Here is a 22,598-nt window from a genome sequence, read left to right as displayed (position 1 = left end):
GGGGTCGTTGGGTCAGTGGGTTCATTGCTTCAGTGGGATTGTTCTGTCAGTGGGATTGTTCTATCAGTGGGTTTGTTCTGTCAGTGGGATTGTTCTGTCAGTGGGATCGTTGGGTCAGTGGGATCGTTTGGTCAGCGGGAAAGTTCTGTCAGTGGGATGGTTGGGTCAGTGAGATCTTTGGGACAGTGGGATCGTTCTGTTGTTGGAATGTTGGTTCAGTGGGATTGTTCTGTCAGTGGGATTGTTCTGTCAGTGGGATCGTTTTGTCAGTGGGATCGTTTTGTCAGTGGGATCGTTGTGTCAGTGGGATCGTTGTGTCAGTGGGATCGTTGTGTCAGTGGGATCGCTGTGTCAGTGGGATCGTTGTGTCAGTGGGATCATTGTGTCAGTGGGATCGTTATGTCAGTGGGATCGTTGTGTCAGTGGGATCGTTGGGTCAGTGGCATCGTTGGGTCAGTGGGATCGTTGGGTCAGTGGGATCGTTGGGTAAGTGGGTTCGTTGTGTCAGTGGGATCGTTGGGTCAGTGGGATCATTCTGTCAGTGGTATTGTTCTGTCAGGCGGATCGTTGGATCAGTGGGATCGTTGGATCAGTGGGATCGTTGGGTCAGTGGGATCGTTGGGTCAGTGTGATCGTTTGGTCAGTGGGATCATTCGGTCAGTGGGATCGTTCGATCAGTGGGATCGTTCAGTCAGTGGAATCGTTCAGTCAGTGGGATCTTTGGGTCAGTGGGATCGTTGGGTCAGTGGGATCGTTGGGTCAGTGGGATCATTGTGTCAGTGGGATCGTTGGGTCAGTGGGATCGTTCTGTCAGTGAGATCATTCTATCACTGGGATCATTTGGTCAGTGGGAATGTTGGGTCAGTAGGATCGTTGGGTCAGTGGGATCATTCTGTCAGTGGGATCGTTGGGTCAGTGGGATCGTTCGATCAGTGTGATCGTTCTGTTAGTGAGATCATTCGGTCAGTGGGAACGTTGGGTCAGTGGGACCATTGGGTCAGTGAGATCGTTGGGTCAGCGGGATCATTGGGTCAGTGTGATCGTTGGGTCAGTGGTATTGTTTGGTCAGTGGGATCTTTCGGTCAGTGGGATCGTATGGTCAGTGTGATCATTCTGTCAGTGGGACCGTTGGGTCAGGAGGATTGTTAGGTCAGTGGGTTCGTTGGGTCAGTGGGTCATTGGGTCAGTGGGATCGTTCTGTCACAGGGAATGTTGGGTCACTGGGATCGTTTGGTAAGTGGGATCATTCTGTCAGTGGGTTCCTGCAGTCAGTGGGATCGTTGTGTCAGTGGGATCGTTGAGTCAGTGGGATCGTTGTGTCAGTGGGATCGTTGTGTCAGTGGGATCGTTGTGTCAGTGGGATCGTTGTGTCTGTGGGATCGTTCGGTCAGTGGGATCGTTGGTTCAGTGGGATCGTTGGGTCAGTGGGATCGTTGTGTCAGCGGGATCATTTGGTCAGTGGTTTCATTCAGTCAGTGGGATCATTGGGTGAGTGGTTTCATTCTGTCAGTGGGTTCGTTGGGTCAGTGGGTTCGTTGGGTCAGTGGGATCATTGGGTCAGTGGGATCGTTTGGTCAGTAGGATCGTTGGGTCAGTGGGATCGTTTGGTCAGTGGTTTCATTCTGCCAGTGGGATCGTTGGGTCAGTGGGATCATTGGGTCAGTGGGATAGTTCGGTCAGTGGGATCATTTGGTCAGTGGGATCGTTCTGTCAGTGGGATCATTCGGTCAGTGGGATCGTTCTGTCACTGGGAATGTTGGGTCAGTGGAATTGTTTGGTAAGTGGGTTCCTTCAGTCAGTGGGTTCCTTCAGTCAGTGGGTTCCTTCAGTCAGTGGGATCGTTCTGTCAGTGGGATCGTTGGGTCAGTGGGATCATTGGGTCAGTGGGATCATTGGGTCAGTGTGATCGTTGGGTCACTGGGTTCGTTGGGTCAGTGGGATCATTGGGTCAGTGCGATCGTTGGGTCAGTGGGATCGTTGGGTCAGTGGGATCGTTCTGTCACTGGGAATGTTGGGTCAGTGGAATCGTTTGGTAAGTGCGCTCCTTCAGTCAGTGGGTTCTTTCAGTCAGTGGGTTCTTTCAGTCAGTGGGTTCCTTCAGTCAGTGGGTTCCTTCACTCAGTGGGATCGTTCTGTCAGTGGGATCGTTCTGTCAGTGGGATCGTTCTGTCAGTGGGATCGTTCTGTCAGTGGGATCGTTCTGTCAGTGGGATCGTTGGGTCAGTGGGATCGTTTGGTCAGTGGGAATGCTCTGCCAGTGGGATCGTTGGGTCAGTGAGATCGTTGGGTCAGTGGGATCATTCTGTTGTGGGAATGTGGGGTCGTTGGGTCAGTGGGTTCATTGCTTCAGTGGGATTGTTCTGTCAGTGGGATTGTTCTATCAGTGGGTTTGTTCTGTCAGTGGGATTGTTCTGTCAGTGGGATCGTTGGGTCAGTGGGATCGTTTGGTCAGTGGGAAAGTTCTGTCAGTGGGATGGTTGGGTCAGTGAGATCTTTGGGTCAGTGGGATCGTTCTGTTGTGGGAATGTTGGTTCAGTGGGATTGTTCTGTCAGTGAGATTGTTCTGTCAGTGGGATCGTTGTGTCAGTGGGATCGTTGTGTCAGTGGGATCGTTGTGTCAGTGGGATCGTTGTGTCAGTGGGATCGCTGTGTCAGTGGGATCGTTGTGTCAGTGGTATCATTGTGTCAGTGGGATCGTTATGTCAGTGGGATCGTTGTGTCAGTGGGATCGTTGGGTCAGTGGAATCGTTGGGTCAGGGGGATCGTTGGATCAGTGGGACCGTTGGGTCAGTGGGATCGTTGGGTCAGTGGGATCGTTGGGTCAGTGTGATCGTTTGGTCAGTGGGATCGTTCGGTCAGTGGGATCGTTCGGTCAGTGGGATCGTTCAGTCAGTGGGATCGTTCAGTCAGTGGGATCTTTGGGTCAGTGGGATCGTTCTGTTAGTGGGATCATTCGGTCAGTGAGATCGTTGGGTCAGTGGGATCATTCAGTCATTTGGATCGGTGGGCCAGTGGGATTATTGGGTCAGTGGGATCAGTCTGTCAGTGGGATCGTTGGGTCAGTGGGTTCGTTCAGTCAATAGGATTGTTCTGTCAGTGGCATCATTGGGACATTGGGATCGTTGGGCCAGTGGGATCGTTCAGTCAGTGGGATCGTTCTGTCAGTGGGATCGTTCTATCAGTGGGATCGTTGGGTCAGTCGGATCGTTGGGTCAGTGGGATCATTCTGTCAGTGGGATCGTTGGGTCAGTGGGATCATTCGATTAGTGGGATCGTACTGGCAGTGGGATCATTAGGTCAGTGGAATCGTTGGGTCACTGGGATCGTTGGTTCAGTGGGATCATTGGGTCAGTGCGATCGTTGGGTCAGTGGGATCATTGGGCCAGTGGAATCGTTCTGTCACTGGGAATGTTGGGTCAGTGGAATCGTTTGGTAAGTCGGTTCCTTCAGTCAGTGGGTTCCTTCATTCAGTGGGTTCCTTCAGTCAGTGGGTTCCTTCAGTCAGTGGGTTCCTTCAGTCAGTGGGATCGTTCAGTCAGTGGGATCGTTCAGTCAGTGGGATCGTTCTGCCAGTGGGATCGTTCTGTCAGTGGGATCGTTCTGTCAGTGGGATCGTTCTGTCAGTGGGATCGTTCTGTCAGTGGGATTGTTGGGTCTGTGGGATCGTTGGGTCAGTTTGATCGTTTGGTCAGTGGGAATGTTCTGTCAGTGGGATCGTTGGGTCAGTGAGATCGTTGGGTCAGTGGGATTATTCTGTTGTGGGAATGTTGGTTCAGTGGGATCATTGGGTCAGTGGGTTCATTGCTGCAGTGGGATTGTTCTGTCAGTGGGATTGTTCTGTCAGTGGGATTGTTCTGTCAGTGGGATCCTTGGGTCAGTGGGATCGTTTGGTCAGTGGGAATGTTCTGTCAGTGGGATCGTTGGGTCAGTGAGATCTTTGGGTCAGTGGGATCGTTCTGTTGTGGGAATGTTGGTTCAGTGGGATTGTTCTGTTAGTGGGATCGTTCTGTCAGTGGGATCGTTCTGTTAGTGGGATCGTTCGGTCAGTGCGATCATTGGGTCAGTGGGATCGTTGGGTCAGTGGGATCGTTTAGTCAGTGGGATCATTGGGTCAGTGGGATCATTGGGTCAGTTGGATTGTTTGATCAATGGGATCGTTTGGTCAGTGGGATCATTCGGTCAGTGGGATCATTGCATCAGTGGGATCGTTGGGTCAGTGGGATCGTTGGGTAAGTGGGATCATTCCATCAGTGGGATCGTTCCATCAATGGGATCGTTCGGTCAGTGGGATCATTCAGTCAGTGGGATCATTCAGTCAGTGGGATCATTCAGTCAGTTGGATCCTTCTGTCAGTAGGATCGTTGGGTCAGTGGGATCATTGAGTCAGTGGGATTGTTCAGTCAGTGAGATCGTTCAGTCAGTGGGATCATTGAGTCAGTGGGATTGTTGGGTCAGTGGGATTGTTGGGTCAGTGGTAGCGTTCAGTCAGTGGGATCGTTCAGTCAGTGGGATCGTTGGGCAAGTGAGATCGTTGGTTCAATGGGATCATTCGGTCAGTGGGATCATTCAGTCAGAGAGACCATTCAGTCAGTGGGAACGTTGGGTCAGTGAGATCGTTGGGTCAGTGGGATCATTCGGTCAGTGGCATCTTTCGGTCAGTTGGATCATTGGGTCAGTGGGATTGTTCGATCAGTGGGATCATTCGGTCAGTGGGTTCGTTCGGTCAGTGCGATCGTACCGTCAGTGGGATCATTAGGTCAGTGGGATCGTTGGGTCAGTGGGATCGTTGGGTCAGTGGGATCATTCTGTCAGTGGGATCATTCTATCTGTGGGATCACTCGGTCAGTGGGATCATTCAATCAGTGGGATCATTTGGTCAATTGGATCGTTCTGTCAGTGGGATTGTTCTGTCAGTGTGACCGTTCTGTCAGTGGGACCATTCTGTCAGTGGGACTGTTCTGTCAGTGGGATCGTTCTGTCAGTGGGATCGTTCTGTCAGTGGGATCGTACTGTCAGTGGGATCATTAGGTCAGTGGGATCGTTGGGTCAGTGGGATCATTCTGTCTGTGGGATCATTCAGTCAGTGGGATCATTCTATCAGTGGGATCATTTGGTCAGTGGGATCATTCTGTCAGTGGGATCGTTTCGTCAGTGGGTTCATTGGGTCAGTGGGATTGTTGGGTCAGTTGCATCATTCAGTGATTGGGATTGTTGGGTCTGTGGGATTGTTGAGTCACTGGGATCGTTCTTTCAGTGGGATTGTTGGATCTGTTTGTTCATTCTGTCAGTGGGATCATTCTGTAAATGGGATCGTTCGGTCAGTTGGTTCGTTCTGTCAGTGGGATCATTCGGTCACTGGGATCGTTCTATTTGTAGGATCATTGGGTCAGTGGGATCGTTGGGTCAGTGGTATTGTTTGGCCAGTGGGATCATTCGGTCAGTAGGCTTGTTCCGTCAGAGGGATTGTTTTTTCAGTGGGATTGTTCCATCTGTGGGATCGTTGGGTCACTGGTATTGTTTGGTCAGTGGGATCGTTGGGTCAGTGGGATCGTTGGGTCAGTGGGATCGTTGGGTCAGTGGGATCATTGGGTCAGTGGGATCATTCGGTCAGTGGGATCGTTGGGTCAGTGGGATCGTTGGATCAGTGGGATCGTTTAGTCAGTGTGTTCATTAGGTCAGTGGGATGGTTGGGTCAGTTGGATCGTTGGGTCAGTGGGATCGTTGGATCAGTGGGATCGTTTAGTCAGTGTGTTCATTAGGTCAGTGGGATGGTTGGGTCAGTTGGATCGTTTAGTCAGTGAGGTCGTTCAGTCAGTGGGATCATTCAGTCAGTGGGATCATTCAGTCAGTGGGATCATTCAGTCAGTGGGATCATTCAGTCAGTGGGATTATTCAGTCAGTGGGATCATTCAGTCAGTGGGATCCTTGGGTCTTTGGGATCATTCTGTCAGTGGGATTGTTGGGTCAGTGAGATCGTTGGGTCAGTGGGATTGGTCTGTCAATGGGATCGTTCGGTCAGTGGGATCATTCTGTCAGTGGTATCGTTATGTCAGTGGGATCGTTTAGTCAGTGGGTTCATTGGGTCAGTGGAATCATTGGTAAATGGGATCGTTCAGTCAGTGGGATCATTCAGTCAGTGGGACCGTTGGGTCAGTGGGATTGTTGGGTCAGTGGGATCATTCAGTCAGTGGGATCGTTCAGTCAGTGGGATCGTTGGGCAAGTGACATCGTTGGGTCAATGGGATCATTCGGTCAGTGGGATCGTTCAGTCAGAGGGATCATTCAGTCAGTGGGAACGTTGGGTCAGTGAGATCGTTGGGTCAGTGGGATCATTCGGTCAGTGGGATCTTTCGGTCAGTTGGATCGTTCTGTCAGTGGGGTCAGTGGGATCATTGGGTCAGTGGGATTGTTCGGTCAGTGGGATCATTCGGTCAGAGGTATCATTCTGTCTGTGGGATCACTCGGTCAGTGGGATCATTCTATCAGTGGGATAATTTGGTCAATTGGATCGTTCTGTCAGTGGGATCGTTCGGTCAGTGCGATCGTTGGGTCTGTGGGATCGTTGGTTTAGTTGGATCGTTGGGTCAGTGCGATTGTTCTGTCAGTGGGATTGTTGGGTCAGTGGGATCATTTATTCAGTGGGAACGTTTAGTCAGTGGGATCATTGGATCAGTGGGATTGTTGGGTCTGTGGATTCGTTCTGTCAGTGAGATCGTTGGGCCTGTGGGATCATTCGGTCAGTGGGATCGTTGTGTCAGTGGGATCGTTGGGTCAGTTGGATCGTTGGGTCAGTGGGATCGTTGGGTCAGTGGGATCGTTTATAGTCAGTGGGATCATTGGGTCAGTGGGGTCATTCAGTCAGTGGGATCATTGGGTCAGTGGGAATGTTGGGTCAGTTGGATTGTTTGGTGAGTGGGTTCGTTTGGTCAGTGGGATCATTCAGTCAGTGGGATCATTCAGTCAGTGCGATCGTTGGATCAGTGGGATCGGTGAGACAGTGGGATCGTTCTGTCAGTGGGATCGTTGGGACAGTGGGATCATTGGGTCAGTGGGATCGTTGCGTCAGTGGGATCGTTGGGTCAGTGGGATTGTTTGGTCAGTGGGAATGTTCTGTCAGTGGGATCGTTGGGTCAGTTAGATTTTTGCGTCAGTGGGATCGTTGAGTCAGTATGATCGTTGGGTCAGTGGGATCATTCTGTCAGTGGGATCATTCTGTCAGTGGGATCGTTCGGTCAGTGGGATCATTCACTCACTGGGATCGTTGGATCAGTGGGATCGTTGGATCAGTGGGATTGTTCTGTCAGTGGGATTGTTCTGTCAGTGGGATCATTGGGTCAGTGCGATCGTTCTTTCAATGGCATTGTTGGGTCAGTGGGATTGTTGGGTCAGTGGGATTGTTGGGTCAGTGGGATTGTTCTGTCAGTGGGATCGTTCGGTCAGTGGGACCGTTCTGTCAGTGGGACCGTTCTGTCAGTGGGACCGTTCTGTCAGTGGGACCGTTCTGCCAGTGGGACCGTACTGTCAGTGGGTTCATTGGGTCAGTGGGATTGTTTGGTCAGTTGGATCATTCAGTGATTGGGATTGTTGGGTCTGTGGGATTGTTGAGTCACTGGGATCGTTCTTTCAGTGGGATTGTTGGGTTTGTTTGTTCATTCTGTCAGTGGGATCATTCTGTAAATCGGATCGTTCGGTCAGTTGGTTCGTTCTGTCAGTGGGATCATTCGGTCACTGGGATTGTTCTATTTGTGGGATCATTGGGTCAGTGGGATCGTTGGGTCAGTGGGATCGTTCGGTCAGTGGGATCGTTGGGTCATTGGGATCATTCTGTCTGTGGGATCATTCTGTCAGTGGGGTCATTCTGTCAGTGGGATCGTTTAGTCAGTGGGTTCATTGGGTCAGTGGGATTGTTGGGTCTGTTGGATCATTCAGTGATTGGGATCGTTGGGTCTGTGGGATTGTTGAGTCACTGGGATCGTTCTTTCAGTGGGATTGTTGGGTTTGTTTGTTCATTCTGTCAGTGGGATCATTCTGCAAATGGGATCGTTCGGTCAGTTGGTTCGTTCTGTCAGTGGTATCATTCGGTCACTGGGATTGTTCTATTTGTGGGATCATTGGGTCAGTGGGATCGTTGGGTCAGTGGGATCGTTCGGTCAGTGGGATCGTTGGGTCAGTGGGATCGTTGGGTCAGGGGTATTATTTCGTCAGTGGGATCATTCGGTCAGTGGGATCGTTCCGTCAGTGGGATCATTCTGTCAGTGGGATCATTCAGTCAGTGGCAGCATTCGGTCAGTGGGATCATTGGGTCAGTGGGATCATTGGGTCAGTGGGATCATTTGGTCAGTGGGAACGTTAGGTCAGTGGGAACGTTCTGTCAGTGGGATCATTCTGTCAGTGAGATGGTTGGGTCAGTTCGATTGTTGGGTCACTGGGAACGTTGGGTCACTGGGAACGTTGGCTCAGTGGGATCCTTGGGTCAGTGGGATCGTTGGCTCACTGGGATTGTTCTGTCAGTGAGATCGTTCAATAAGTAGGAACGTTGGGTCAGTGGGATCGTTGGTCAGTGGGATAGTTGGGTCAGTGGGATGTTGCTCTCAGTGCGATTGTTCGGTCAGTAGGATCGTTGGGTCAGTGGGATCGTTGGGTCATGGGATCGTTGTGCCAGTGGGATCATTGTGTCAGTGGGATCGTTGTGTCAGTGGGATCGTTGGTTTAGTTGGATCATTGGGTCAGTGGGATTATTGGGTCAGTGGGATCGTTCGGTCAGTGGGATCGTTCAGTCAGTGGGATCATTGGGTCAGTGGGATCATTGTGTCTGTTGGATCATTCTGTCAGTGCGATCGTTGGGTCAGTGGGATCGTTGGTTTAGTTGGATCATTGGGTCAGTGGGATCATTGGGTCTGTTGGATCATTCGGTCATTGGGAACGTTGGGTGAGTTGGATTGTTTGGTCAGTGGGATGATTGTGACAGTGGGATCATTGGGTGAGTGGGATCATTCGGTCAGTGGGATCGTTGGGTCAGTGGGATCGTTTGGTGAGTGGGAATATTCTGTCAGTGGGATCGTTCGGTCAGTGAGATCTTTGGGTCAGTGGGATCTTTCTGTCAATGGGAATGTTGGTTCAGTGGGATCGTTTGGTAAGTGGGCTCGTTCTCTCAGTGGGATCGTTGGGTCAGTGGGATCTTTCAGTCAGTGGGATTGTTCTGTCGGTGGGATTGTTAGGTCAGTGGGATCGTTGGATCAGTGGGATCTTTCAGTCAGTGGGATTGTTCTGTCGGTGGGATCATTGGGTCAGTGGGATCATTGGGTCAGTGCGATCGTTCATTCAGTGCGATCGTTCTTTCAGTGGGATCGTTCTGTCAGTGGGATCGTTCTGTCAGTGGGATCGTTGGGTCAGTGGGATCATTGGGTCAGTGGGATCGTTGGGTCAGTGGGATCGTTGGGTCAGTGGGATCGTTCTGTCAGTGCGATCGTTGGGTCAGTGGGATCGTTCGGGCAGTGGGGTCATTGGGACAGTGGGATCATTGGGTCAGTGGAATCGTTCTGTCACTGGGAATGTTGGGTCTGTGGGATCATTCAGTCAGTGGAATCCATCGGTCAGTGGGATCGTTGTGTCAGTGGGATCGTTGTGTCAGTGGGATCGTTGTGTCAGTGAGATCGTTGGGTAAGTGGGATCGTTGGGTCAGTGGGATCATTTGGTCAGTGGGATCATTTTGTGGTGTATGTACCTTTAAGAGCAATTGTGGTGTATGTGCCATTAAGAGCCCCAGGTGTGCGTAATGCCGGTAATTGCCATTTGGGCTATATAAGCCTGTGTATTGTGTATATCCTTTAGAACCCCCCCCAGACTTGCTTCGTAAATACCTATGAACCAACTCCTGTCTTCAGTGTCTTTATCTACACACGGACACGACAGTGGCGACGAAGTGGAAACGGACTTACCTGCAATTCGGCAGCACCTCAAGGACATCGATTCCTCCAGCGTCCAGAAGACTCAAGGAAGTAATAGAAACTGTGGTTTCACCAGCTGGCCAAGCTGGTGGCAGGTACTGCGCTAATCCTTCCTGGGCTTCAGGCTGGGGCTCCAGCGGCGGGCTCTACAGCTGAGACAGGCAGCGAAATTGGAGGCAAGCAATAACGGACTGGGAGGGTGCACTCGGGAGACGGCCGGCGCGGCAAGCAGGTCAGCGTTTAGACCTCCGTCGGGAACGAGTCTCCAACAGTGAATAAACGGAAACCACAGTAAAACAGCCTTGTTATCGGTAGCAGCGGCGGGAAAGCGCGGGAAGCGCCATATCGTTGCTACAGAGAAAAAAAAAGCGCGGGAAGCGCCATATCTTTTTTTTGAAATGCCTAAGTCTGGCAATATTGATGCTTTTGATAACGAAACAGAGCCTAACTTTGGCAATATTGATGTTTTTGATAACAAGATAGAGGATTGGACCACATATGTAGAAAGAGTGGAGGTGTTTTGCACTGCAAATGGAATAGAAGATGAAAAAAAAGCTTCAGTGCTTCTGGATCTAATGGGCGCAGAAACATACAAGCTGTTACGCAACTTAATCACTCCAGCCGAACCGATGGACAAGAATTTTGAGGAGATTGTTGATACCCTACACTGCCAGTTCGAGGCAGGACTGGCAGATTCTCTGCAAGACAAATTCATCTGCGATCCCCTAAGTGTAGAAACACAGAAAAAGATATCTTCTGGAAAAGATTTAACACTGGACAAGGCTTTCAGTGCAATAGGAGCGGCAAAGATACAGCAACGGCAACAGGACTTCGGCACCCATGAAATGACACGGGGTTTCGAGAGATGTTATCGCTGCGGCAGATCCAACCATGACCAGAGGGATTGCTGGTTCAAAGAAAAAGCATGCAGGTGATGCGGAAAGATGGGACACATTCCACGTGTATGCCGATCTGAAAATAAAAAATCCACTAACGGGAAAAGAATCAATAAGGAAAAGCACAGACAGGTACAAATGATGACGGACAGTAGCTCCAAAGACCAGAAGAGCGATAGCGACTCCAGGAACAAGAGACTAAGCTCTCTCAAATTACATAATGTAATTGCCAATGAAGATTACCAGACCATTTGGGTTACCCTCATAATAGCAGGGTCCCCAGTTAAAATGGAGCTAGATACAGGATCAGCTCTAACCGTAATAAATCGACGAGATTACGAGAGGCTATTTTCGCATATACCTCTAAAAGACACATCCATTATCTTAAAAACATATACGGGGCAGAAAGTATACCCCAAAGGAAAAATAAAAGTTCCTGTGGTATACAACGGCAAAGAAATACAAAAGTTGTATTTATACATTCTACAAGATGGTGGTCCACCGTTGTTGGGACGTGAATGGATAAGGAAGATACATTTAGACTGGCACTCCATTCAGGCACTGACGGTGACCAGTAAGGAAAAAAACAATGATGACATCATACCTGAACGATTAAAAGACATCTTGGCCAACGCCAAAGAAGTGTTTCAAGAGAAACTAGGAACCTTGAAAGGCATCACCGCCTCAATAAAAGTGGAAGATGCAGCAATTCCAAAATTTTTTAAGGCAAGACCGGTGCCATACGCAATACGTCCGGCAGTCGAGGCAGAGCTGGAGAATTTGAAAAAGGCAGGCGTATTATCCAAAATAGATTGGAGCGAATGGGCAACACCCATCGTTCCAGTCATGAAAAAAGCATTGAAAAATAACTCTGAGGAACAGAGAAAAATTCGCATCTGTGGGGACTTTAAGGTGACTGTAAACCCGGTCCTTCACACGGTACAGTATCCTCTTCCGAGGATAGAAGATATTTTCGCCTCACTATCCAGAGGAAAACGTTTCACAAAAATTGACTTGGCACAGGCATATCTACAGATGGAGGTTGAGGAGACCTCTAAAAAGTATCTCACAATAAACACACACAAAGGCCTGTACCAGTACAATCGACTGGTTTTTGGAGTAGCATCAGCTCCAGCTATCTGGCAAAGAGCTATGGAGCAAGTCCTGCAAGGGATTCCGGGGACTCAGTGCTACTTAGACGACATCCTTATAACAGGAGAAAACGACAACGAGCACCTTGCCAATTTGGAGCAGGTGCTCACTAGGCTGAAAGAACGGGGCCTACGAGCAAATCGCCCCAAGTGCGAATTTTTCCAAAATCAGATATCATATTGTGGCCACATAATTAATAAGGAAGGGTTGCATAAGTCACCTGAAAAAATTGAAGCAGTTATAAAAGCCCCAGCACCTGAAAATGTTTCACAATTGAGGTCATTCCTGGGATTAATAAATTACTATCATAAATTTTTACCGAACTTATCAACTATTCTACACCCTCTTAATGATCTTCTACACACAGGAGTGATTTGGAAATGGAACGAAGACTGTAAACGTGCCTTCCATAAATGTAAAGACTTAATCACATCCGAGAAAGTTTTGGCTCATTACAACCCATCACTACCAATCAGACTGGCGTGCGATGCATCCCCTTACGGCATAGGAGCGGTATTGTCCCATAGATTCCCTGATGGCTTGGAACGGCCGATAGCTTTTGCGTCACGCTCATTGAACTCAGCTGAGCGTAACTATTCCCAGATAGACAGGGAAGCACTCAGCCTGGTATGGGGAGTGAAGAAATTCAACCATTACCTACACGGACAAAAATTTACCTTGCTGACTGACCATCAACCCCTCATCTCCATATTCAACCCTAAGAAAGGTGTCCCCATTATGACGGCACAAAGACTACAGAGGTGGTCCCTTTTTCTAGGGGCACACCAATACAACATTGAATACAAAGGGTCAAAACAGCATGGGAATGCTGACGGTTTATCGCGCCTGCCGTTGCCAGCGATAGAAGAGGCACCTACAGTAGGCCCAGTAGAGATATTCCACTCTACCTTAGTGGAATGTCTACCGGTGACAAATTCTGCCATTGAAAGGGAGACAAGAAATGACCCTACTCTCTCACGGGTCTACGATTTAACAATGAAGGGATGGCCAGCACATGGCGAACCACTGTTGCCAGCATTCTCGCAAAGAAGAGAACAGCTGTCAGTGTGCCGAGGAACCTTGATGTGTGGATCCAGAGTGGTGATTCCACCCAAACTCCAGGATAAAGTGCTAAAGGAGCTTCACGAGGGGCATCTGGGTGGAGTGAAAATGAAGAACCTAGCTAGGGCATTTGTATGGTGGCCAGGTATCGATGGAGACATCGAAGACATGACCAAGAGCTGCCTAGAATGCCAGAAGGTCCAAAATGCTCCGCCACAGGCCCCTCTACATCCATGGGAGTGGCCCTCATCTCCCTGGCAAAGGGTGCACATCGACTTTGCTGGTCCATTTATGGACTCAATGTTCTTAATCGCAGTTGATGCACACTCCAAGTGGCCGGAGGTAATAAAGATGTCCTCCACCACCACGGAAAAAACCATCACAGTATTAAGGACCATATTTGCCAGGAATGGGCTGCCGGAACAGATATGTTCTGATAATGGACCGCAATTTGTGTCCGAAGAATTCAGAAAGTTCTTAAAGAACAATGGGGTAAAGCACTACACGTCCGCCCCATACCATCCCGCCACCAATGGATTGGCTGAAAGGTTTGTCCAGACCTTTAAGAAGGCCATAAAGGCCATGGGTAATGAAGACATAAAACTTCAGCACAAGGTGGATAACTTCTTATTTGCATATAGGAATGCAACGCATATGGTTACAAACCAAACTCCCGCCATGATGTTCTACAATAGAAACCTAAGATGCCGGCTGGATTTGGTCAAGCCCAACATCCGAAGGGACGTGGAGAACCGGCAGTTTCAGGGCATGAATGAAAGGCCAACTAGGGCCTTCCAGATAGGCCAACCGGTTTTGGCCCGGGACTACCGTACCGAGAAATGGCAGCCTGGAACTATCTGCACACGACTAGGACCACTGATGTATACCGTGGACATCGGAGAAAGCATAATAAGGCGCCATGCTGACCAAATCATCAAGTCATCCGAAAAGGGACAACCTACACCACCACGCTATACATCTAACGACGAGGTAGAGATACCCATATCTACCTCCGATCCGGTGATACTGGAACCCGATGAACCCGACACTGGCCTTCAAGCCGAATCAGCCTTGCCAGAAGAACCTACTACACCACCAGAAACTACTACACCCCCGAGGCATTATCCGGACCGAGTCAGGAAGCCTCCTGAGAGACTAACTTATAATTAATTAATACAGCAATGTATATTATTTTGCATATAACATGTAATTAATAATTACTTAAAATATGATGTACTAGTTAGCTAGAAGGGGAGGAATTGTGGTGTATGTGCCTTTAAGAGCAATTGTGGTGTATGTGCCTTTAAGAGCCCCAGGTGTGTGTAATGCTGGTAATTGCCACTTGGGCTATATAAGCCTGTGTATTGTGTATATCCTTTAGAACCCCCCCCAGACTTGCTTAGTAAATACCTATGAACCAACTCCTGTCTTCAGTGTCTTTATCTACACACGGACACTACACGTTTGGTCAGTGGGATCGTTCGGTCAGTGGGATCGTTCGGTCAGTGGGATCGTTGGGTCAGTGGGATTGTTGGGTCAGTGGGATCATTGGGTCAGTGGGATCGTTCTGTCAGCGGGATTGTTCTGTCAGCGGGATTGTTCTGTCAGTGGGATTGTTCTGTCAGTGGGATCGTTCAGCCAGTGATATTGTTTGGTCACTGGGACCGTTAGCTCAGTGCGATCGTTGGATCAGTGAGATCGTTGGATCAGTGGGATCATTCGGTCAGTGGGATCGTTCTTTCAGTTGGATCGTTGTGTCAGTGGGATCATTCGGTCAGTGGGCTCATTCTATCAGCGGGATCATTGGATCAGTGGGATTGTTGGTCAGTGTGATCTTTGGGTAAGTGGGATTGTTTGGTCAGTGGGATCTTTGGGTCAGTGGGATCGTTCTGTTAGTGGGATCGTTGGGTCAGTGGGATCATTGGGTCAGTGGGATTGTTGGGTCAGTGGGATCGTTCATTCAGTGGGATCATTCGGTCAGTGGGATCGATGGGTCAGTGGGATTGTTGGGTCAGTGCGATCGTTCTTGCAGTGGGATCGTTCAGTCAGTGGGATCATTTGGTCTGTGGTATTGTTTGGCCAGTGGGATCATTCGGTCAGTGCCATCGTTCTGTCAGTGGGATCGTTCTGTCAGTGGGATTGTTACATCAGTGGGATCGTTGGGTCAATGGGATCATTCGGTCAGTGGGATCGTTCGGTCAGCGGGATCGTATTGTTAGTGGGATCGTTGGGTCAGTGGGATCGTTCTGTCATTGGGATCGTTGGGTCATTGGGATCGTTGGGTCAGTCGTAATTTTCGGTCTGTGTGATCGTTCCATCAGTGGGATCGTTCCGTCAGTGGGATCGTTCCGTCAGTGGGATTGTTTTTTCAGTGGGATCGTTGGGTCAGTGGGATCGTTGGGTCAGTTGGATCGTTGGGTCAGTGTGATCGTTCTCCCAGTGGGATCGTTCGGTCAGAGGGGTCATTCTGTCAGTGGGATCGTTGGGTCAGTGGGATCGTTGGGTCAGTGGGATCGTTGGGTCAGTGGGATTGTTCAGTCAGTGGGATTGTTCAGTCAGTGGGTTCGTTAGCTCATTGGCATCGTTGGATCAGTGCGATCGTTGGGTCAGTGGGATCATTGTGTCAGTGGGATCGTTCTGTCAGTGGGATTGTTCAGTCAGTGGGATCGTTGGGTCAGTGGATCATTGGGTCAGTGGGATTGTTGGGTCACTGGGTTCATTCTGTCAGTGAAATCATTCGTTCATAAGGATCGCTCGGTCAGTAGGATCGTTGGGGCAGTGGGATCATTGAAACAGTAGGATCATTGGGTCAGTGGGATCATTCTGTCAGTGAGATCGTTTGGTCAGTGGGATCATTGGGACAGTGGGAACATTGGGTCAGTGGGATCATTCTGTCAGTGGGATCGTTAGGTCAGTGGGATCGTTGGGTCAGTGGGATCGTTGGGTCACTGGGATCGTTGGGTCAGTTGGATCGTTCTGTCAGTGGGATGATGGGGTCAGTGGGATGATGGGGTCAGTGGGATCATTCTGCCAGTGAGATCGTTCGGTCAGTGGGATCATTGGGACAGTGGGAACATTGGGTCAGTGGGATCATTCTGTCAGTGAGATCGTTTGGTCAGTGGGATCATTGGGACAGTGGGAACATTGGGTCAGTGGGATCATTCTGTCAGTGGGATCGTTAGGTCAGTGGGATCGTTCTGTCAGTGGGATCGTTCTGTCAGTGGGATCGTTCTGTCAGTGGGATCGCACTGTCAGTGGGATCATTAGGTCAGTGGGATCGTTGGGTCAGTGGGATCATTCTGCCAGTGAGATCGTTCGGTCAGTGGGATCATTGGGACAGTGGGAACATTGGGTCAGTGGGACCATTCTGTCAGTAGGATCGTTGCGTCAGTGGGATCGTTGGGTCAGTCGGATCGTTGGGTCAGTGGGATCGTTGTGTCAGTTGGATCATTGGGTCAGTGAGATCGTTGGGTCAGTTGGATCATTCTGTCAGTGGGATGATGGGGTCAGTGGGATCATGGGGTCAGTGGGATCATGGGGTCAGTGGCATCATTCGGTCAGTGGCATCGTTCGGTCAGTGGGATCGTTCGGTCAGTGGCATCGTTCTGTCAGTGGGATCGTTCTGTCGGTGGGATCGTTCTGTCAGTGGGATCGTTCTGTCAGTGGGATCGTACTGTCGGTGGGATCATTAGGTCAGTGGGATCGTTGGGTCAGTGGGATCATTCTGTCAGTGAGATCGTTCATTCAGTGGGATCATTGGGACAGTGGGAACGTTGGGTCAGTGGGATCGTTGGGTCAGTGGGATCGTTGGGTCAGTGGGATCGTTGGGTCAGTGGGATCGTTGGGTCAGTGGGATCGTTGGGTCAGTTGGATCGTTGGGTCAGTGAGATCGTTGGGTCAGTTGGATCGTTCTGTCAGTGGGATGATGGGGTCAGTGGGAGCATGGGGTCAGTGGGATCATGGGGTCAGTGGGATCATTGGGTCAATGGGATTGTTCGGACAGTGGCATCATTCGGTCAGCGGCATCGGTCGGTCAGTGGGATCGTTCGCTCAGTGGGATCGTTCTGTCAGTGGGATTGCCCTGTCAGTGGGATCGTTCTGTCAGTGGGATCGTACTGTCAGTGGGATCATTAGGTCAGTGGGATCATTCAGTCAGTGGGATCATTCTATCAGTGGGATCATTTGGTCAGTGGGATCATTCGGTCAGTGGGATCGTTGGGTCAGTGGGATCATTCGGTCAGTGGGATCATTTAGTCAGTGGGATCATTGGGTCAGTGGGATTGTTGGGTCTGTTGGATCATTCAGTGATTGGGATCGTTGGGTCTGTGGGATTGTTGAGTCACTGGGATCGTTCTTTCAGTGGGATTGTTGGGTCTGTATGTTCATTCTGTCAGTTGGATCATTCTGTAAATGGGATCGTTCGGTCAGTTGGTTCGTTCTGTCAGTGGGATCATTCAGTCACTGGGATCGTTCTATTTGTGGTATCATTGGGTCAGTGGGATCGTTCGGTCAGTGGGATCATTCTATCAGTGGGATCGTTGGGTCAGTGGTATTGTTTGGCCAGTGGGATCATTCGGTCTGCAGGCTTGTTACATCAGAGGGATTGTTCTTTCAGTGGGATTGTTCCATCAGTGGAATCATTGGGTCAGTGGTATTGTTTGGTCAGTGCGATCATTGGGTCAGTGGGATCGTTGGGTCAGTGGGATTGTTCCGTCAGTGGGATCGTTCCGTCAGTGGGATCATTCTGTCAGTGGGATCATTTGGTCAGTGGGATCGTTGGGTCAGTGGGATCGTTGGGTCAGTGGTATCGTTTGGTCAGTGGGATCATTCGGTCAGTGGGATTGTTCCGTCTGTGGGATGGTTCTGTCAGTGGGATTGTTCCGTCAGTGGGATCGTTCGGTCAGTGGGATTGTTGGGTCAGTGGGATCGTTCTGTCAGTGGGATTGTTCCGTCAGTGGGATCGTTCGGTCAGTGGGATTGTTGGGTCAGAGGGATCGTTCTGTCAGTGGGATTGTTCCGTCAGTGGGATCATTCGGTCAGTGGGATTGTTCCGTCTGTGGGATGGTTCTGTCAGTGGGATTGTTCCGTCAGTGGGATCGTTCGGTCAGTGGGATTGTTGGGTCAGAGGGATCGTTCTGTCAGTGAGATCGTTCAGTCAGTGGGATCATTGGTCAGTGGAATCACTGGGTCAGTGGGATCATTTGATCAGTGGGAACGTTCTGTCAGTGGGAACGTTCTGTCAGTGGGATCATTCTGTCAGTGGGATTGTTGGGTCAGTGCGATTGTTGGGTCACTGGGAACGTTGGGTCAGTGGGATCGTTGGGTCAGTCGGATCGTTGGGACAGTCGGATCATTCTGTCAGTGAGATCGTTCGGTTAGTGGGATCATTGGGTCCGTGGGAGCGTTGGCTCACTGGGATTGTTCTGTCAGTGAGATCGTTCGATAAGTAAGAACGTTTGGTCAGTGGGATCGTTGGTTAGTGGGATTGTTGGGTCAGTGGGATCATTCGGTCAGTGGGATTGTTGGGTCAGTGGGATCACTGGGTCAGTGGGATCGTTCTCTCAGTGCGATTGTTCGGTCAGTGGGATCGTTGGGTCAGTGGGATCGTTGGTCATGGGATCGTTGTGTCAGTGGGATCGTTGTGTCAGTGGGATCGTTGTGTCAGTGGGATCGTTGTGTCAGTGGGATCGTTGTGTCAGTGGTATCATTGTGTCAGTGGGATCGTTGTGTCAGTGGGATCGTTGTGTCAGTGGGATCGTTGGGTCAGGGGGATCGTGAGATCAGTGGGATCGTTGGGTCAGTGTGGGTCAGTGGGATCGTTGTGTCAGTGGGATCGTTGTGTCAGTGGGATCGTTCAGTCAGTAGGATCGTTTAGTCAGTGGGATCATTAGGTCCGTGGGATTTTTGGGTTAGTGGGATAGTTCAGTCAGTGGGATCATTCAGTCAGTGGGATCATTCAGTCAGTAGGATCGTTGGGTCAGTGGGATCACTTGGTCAGTGGGATCATTCTGTCAGTGCGATCATTGGGTCAGTGGGATCGTTGTTTAGTTGGATCGTTGGGTCAGTGCGATTGTTCTGTCAGTGGGATTGTTGGGTCAGTGGGATCGTTCGGTCAGTGGGATCGTTTAGTCAGTGGGATCATTGGGTCAGTGTGATCATTGGGTCTGATGGATCATTCAGTCAGTGGGATCATTGGGTCAGTGGGAACATTGGGTCAGTTGGATTGTTCGGTCAGTGTGATCGTTGGGTCAGTGGGATCGTTGGGTCAGTGGGATCGTTTGGTGAGTGGGAATGTTCTGTCAGTGGGATCGTTGGGTCAGTGAGATCTTTGGGTCAGTGGGAACTTTCTGTCAGTGGGAATGTTGGTTCAGTGGGATCGTTTGGTAAGTGGGATCATTCGGTCAGTGGGATCGTTCTGTCAGTGGGATCGTTCTGTCAGTGGGATCGTTCTGTCAGTGGGATCGTTCTGTCAGTGGGATCGTTCTGTCAGTGGGATCGTTCTGTCAGTGGGATCGTTGGATCAATGGGATCTTTCCGTCGGTTGGATTATTCTGTCGGTGGGGTCATTGTGTCAGTGGGATCATTGGGTCAGTGCGATCGTTCTTTCAGTGGGATCTTTCTGTCAGTGGGAACGTTGGGTCAGTGGGTTGGGTCAGTGGGATCATTTTTACAGTGCAATCGTTGGGTCAGTGCAATCGTTGGGTCAGTGCGATCGTTGGGTCTGTGGGATCGTTCGGCCAGTGGAATCGTTCTGTCACTGGGAATGTTGAGTATGTGGGATCATTTGGTAAGTGGGATCATTCTGTCAGTGGGTTCCTTCAGTCAGTCGGATCGTTGGGTCAGTGGGATCATTGGGTCAGTGGGATCATTGGGTCAGTGGGATCATTGGGTCAGTGGGATCATTGGTTTCAGTGGGATTGTTGGGTCAGTGGGATCATTCCGTCAGTGGGATCGTTCTGCCAATAGGATCGTTCGGTCAGTGGGATCATTCAGTCAGTGGGATCATTTGGTAAGTGGGATCATTCTGTCAGTGGGTTCCTTCAGTCAGTCGGATCGTTGGGTCAGTGGGATCATTGGGTCAGTGGGATCATTGGGTCAGTGGGATCATTGGGTCAGTGGGATCATTGGTTTCAGTGGGATTGTTGGGTCAGTGGGATCATTCCGTCAGTGGGATCGTTCTGCCAATAGGATCGTTCGGTCAGTGGGATCATTCAGTCAGTGGGATCATTGGGTCAGTGGGATCATTGGTTTCAGTGGGATTGTTGGGTCAGTGGGATCATTCCGTCAGTGGGATCGTTCTGCCAATAGGATCGTTCGGTCAGTGGGATCATTCAGTCAGTGGGATCATTCGGTCAGTGGGATCATTCGGTCAGTGGGATCGCTGTGTCAGTGGGATCGCTGTGTCAGTGGGATCGTTGTGTCAGTGGGATCGTTGTGTCAGTGGGATCGCTGTGTCAGTGGGATCGTTGTGTCAGTGGGATCGTTGTGTCAGTGGGATCGTTGTGTCAGTGGGATCGTTGTGTCAGTGGGATCGTTGTGTCAGTGGGATCGTTGTGTCAGTGGGGTCGTTCTGTCAGTGGGATCGTTCTGTCAGTGGGATCGTTCTGACAGTGGGATCATTTGGTCAGAGGGATCATTCGGTCAGTGGGATCGTTGGGTCAGTGGGATCATTCGGTCAGTTGGATCGTTGGGTCAGTGGGATCGTTGGGTCAGTGGGATCGTTGGGTCAGTTGGATCGTTGGGTCAGTGAGATCGTTGGGTCAGTTGGATCGTTCTGTCAGTGGGATGATGGGGTCAGTGGGAGCATGGGGTCAGTGGGATCATGGGGTCAGTGGGATCATTGGGTCAGTGGGATTGTTCGGACAGTGGCATCGTTCGGTCAGCGGCAGCGTTCGGTCAGTGGGATCGTTCGCTCAGTGGGATCGTTCTGTCAGTGGGATTGCCCTGTCAGTGGGATCGTTCTGTCAGTGGGATCGTACTGTCAGTGGGATCATTAGGTCAGTGGGATCATTCAGTCAGTGGGATCATTCTATCAGTGGGATCATTTGGTCAGTGGGATCATTCGGTCAGTGGGATCGTTGGGTCAGTGGGATCATTCGGTCAGTGGGATCATTTAGTCAGTGGGATCATTGGGTCAGTGGGATTGTTGGGTCTGTTGGATCATTCAGTGATTGGGATCGTTGGGTCTGTGGGATTGTTGAGTCACTGGGATCGTTCTTTCAGTGGGATTGTTGGGTCTGTATGTTCATTCTGTCAGTTGGATCATTCTGTAAATGGGATCGTTCGGTCAGTTGGTTCGTTCTGTCAGTGGGATCATTCAGTCACTGGGATCGTTCTATTTGTGGTATCATTGGGGCAGTGGGATCGTTCGGTCAGTGGGATCATTCTATCAGTGGGATCGTTGGGTCAGTGGTATTGTTTGGCCAGTGGGATCATTCGGTCTGTAGGCTTGTTACGTCAGAGGGATTGTTCTTTCAGTGGGATTGTTCCATCAGTGGAATCATTGGGTCAGTGGTATTGTTTGGTTAGTGCGATCATTGGGTCAGTGGGATCGTTGGGTCAGTGGGATTGTTCCGTCAGTGGGATCGTTCCGTCAGTGGGATCATTCTGTCAGTGGGATCATTTGGTCAGTGGGATCGTTGGGTCAGTGGGATCGTTGGGTCAGTGGGATCGTTTGGTCAGTGGGATCATTCGGTCAGTGGGATTGTTCCGTCTGTGGGATGGTTCTGTCAGTGGGATTGTTCCGTCAGTGGGATCGTTCGGTCAGTGGGATTGTTGGGTCAGTGGGATCGTTCTGTCAGTGGGATTGTTCCGTCAGTGGGATCGTTCGGTCAGTGGGATTGTTGGGTCAGAGGGATCGTTCTGTCAGTGGGATTGTTCCGTCAGTGGGATCATTCGGTCAGTGGGATTGTTCCGTCTGTGGGATGGTTCTGTCAGTGGGATTGTTCCGTCAGTGGGATCGTTCGGTCAGTGGGATTGTTGGGTCAGAGGGATCGTTCTGTGAGTGAGATCGTTCAGTCAGTGGGATCATTGGTCAGTGGAATCATTGGGTCAGTGGGATCATTTGATCAGTGGGAACGTTCTGTCAGTGGGATCGTTCTGTCAGTGGGATCGTTGGGTCAGTGCGATTGTTGGGTCACTGGGAACGTTGGGTCAGTGGGATCGTTGGGTCAGTGGGATCGTTGGGTCAGTCGGATCATTCTGTCAGTGAGATCGTTCGGTTAGTGGGATCATTGGGTCTGTGGGAGCGTTGGCTCACTGGGATTGTTCTGTCAGTGAGATCGTTCGATCAGTAAGAACGTTTGGTCAGTGGGATCGTTGGTCAGTGGCATTGTTGGGTCAGTGGGATCATTCGGTCAGTGGGATTGTTGGGTCAGTGGGATCACTGGGTCAGTGGGATCGTTCTCTCAGTGCGATTGTTCGGTCAGTGGGATAGTTGGGTCAGTGGGATCGTTGGGTCATGGGATCGTTGTGTCAGTGGGATCGTTGTGTCAGTGGGATCGTTGTGTCAGTGGGATCGTTGTGTCAGTGGGATCGTTGT

This window comes from Somniosus microcephalus, chromosome 3 (genome assembly GCF_052327205.1).
Source record: "Somniosus microcephalus isolate GS21.2 chromosome 3, FLI_Smic_1.0, whole genome shotgun sequence".
NCBI lineage: Eukaryota > Metazoa > Chordata > Chondrichthyes > Squaliformes > Somniosidae > Somniosus > Somniosus microcephalus.
This window is presented reverse-complemented; position numbering follows the sequence as displayed.